The following is a 2,211-nucleotide window of genomic DNA, read 5'->3' as shown; positions in this document are numbered from 1 at the left end:
GGTCACACTGAAGGTAGAAAGTATGACTCTGCCAAAGAAGCCAAACAACAGTTGTAAAGAATGTATCATATTTAGTATATCTGTATGTCAAGGAATGGTGCACTCAGCCTAGAGGTACGGAAATCAAGACAAATTTATCCCCATAGTGAGTAGGTAACATTTAACTTAGAAAAATCTTTACCTATTATTCAGAAATAGAACACCTAAATGTGATCAATAGCTTCACATAGGTAAAAAAAAAAAGTCATCAGAATTTTCTGGAGCAGAGTTTGGATTGTCAAAGGTGAAAAACTGATGGAGACAATTAAGTCTTTCCACTCAACAAAGTCATTTAGGATTGCACTGATATATTAGTATTATTACATCTTATATACAATACCTTAGGATTACAATGAGGTAGTAAAATTTCCTTCATTAACCATCTAAAATGAAGTTGTTGGTACCATCTTGTAAATGGATCTAGGAACAGTCCAGACTTAAGGGAGATGTTCATTCTAAGGACAATCATATTCCTTGCCTCTGAAAGACTCTCAACATTTTTAAAATAATGAAATTTGGTTGGAATGAAATTCCAAGGGCAAACTTGAACAGTGAAATCAACTTTAAAATTGTAACATGCAGATGCCACTGAGTCCCGAGGTTTGGAACTTGATAGATCTCTGATGATACCTTTTCCTTTTAATTGTTAAAACCTTAGGATGATTTGGATTCAGATATGTCTAATCAAGTTCATTTGAACAAATAATGAGGTTTTCTAAAATGTATTTAGTTCTTACTATGTTGTAGGCAGAATGCTAAATGGTGGAGTATATGCCTTTCCAGTATTATCTTTAGTGTGACTTCTTCAATAAGAATTAACATTTATTCTTTTTCTCAAGGACTTGAAATATATTAGTGCCCATTTCCTAAAATAATCAACCAACCAAACAAACAAAACTTTAACATCATATGTAACATAATTGTTGGGGAGGGTTGGCTAGTGTCAGTCTTTATGTTAAATGAGATAACGTAGAATGATAAAATCATTCTGGGTGTCAGAATCATTCTACTGATTTCTATTTCTTTTTTAAAGAAATCTGTGGATTTGTTGAAAGATCAGTCCATTTTCACTGAGTTTCTTCACCATGAGGCAATTTCTTCACTGTCCATTTCTCCATGCTTGGCAATGGTACCTAACATAGCAGCACTAAGTAAATATTTACTTAACTGGATATATTCGCGAGTGATTTCAATTCTATACAGTACTATTAAGGTACCTGAATTACTCTGTCAGATGCTTTAGTTTATTCTGTTGATTAATCCCTAACCAATGGAAAGGAGTTGAAAATCACTGAGCTAGTATCTTTTTGTTTTACTGTAATTTATTTTTTTATTTTAATTTTATTTATTTAGTTGTTTTAATAAATTTATTTTTTATTGGTGTTCAATTTGCCAACATATATATAACACCCAGTGCTCATCCCATCAAGTGCCCCCCTCAGTGCCTGTTACCCAGTCACCCCCACCCCCCCCCACCTCCCTTTCCACCACTCCTTGTTCGTTTCCTAGAGTTAGGAGTCTCTCATGTTCTGTCTCCCTTTCTGATATTTCCCACTCATTTTTTTCTCCTTTCCCCTTTATTCCCTTTCACTATTTTTTATATTTCCCCAAATGAATGAGACCATAAAATATTTGTCCTTTATTTTGAAAACTCACTGAAACTAATTTTTAGGAAGCATCTGGCAACAGCATGGACATTGGATTGGAAGAAAATAAAACTGAAGGATTAAATATTGCCAGAGATGATGAAGGTTTGAACTAATCAATAAGTGTGACAAGAGGTAACAATTATGAGAGAAAACAGCAGACAATATCCTGATGGCTGATAGATGTGCAGAGAGGAAGATAGATAACAGAGACAGGAAGGCAGTTGAGAGAGATGACTCTGATGAGAGAGACCCAGTCTGAGGTGATGGTGTGCTGATCTTGAGGTTGTTTATGAAGATCTGAAAGTCAGGTGGTACCTAAAACAGCACCAATTCAGTAAAAGTGTACAAATCATCTAGAGAAGCAGTTAAATTGGCTCCTTGAAGGGGCACTTACAAGAATATTTTTAGGGGAAAAAAAAAGAAAAGAGGACTGAGGATGACATTTAGATACTGTCAAATTTCAAAAGACATGCATAAGAGGAGCCAGCCAAGGAGACAGAAGAAGAATATTCATAGAGGAGGA

The sequence above is a fragment of the Canis lupus genome, chromosome 35 (assembly GCF_003254725.2).
Source record: "Canis lupus dingo isolate Sandy chromosome 35, ASM325472v2, whole genome shotgun sequence".
NCBI classification, from domain to species: domain Eukaryota; kingdom Metazoa; phylum Chordata; class Mammalia; order Carnivora; family Canidae; genus Canis; species Canis lupus.
This window is presented reverse-complemented; position numbering follows the sequence as displayed.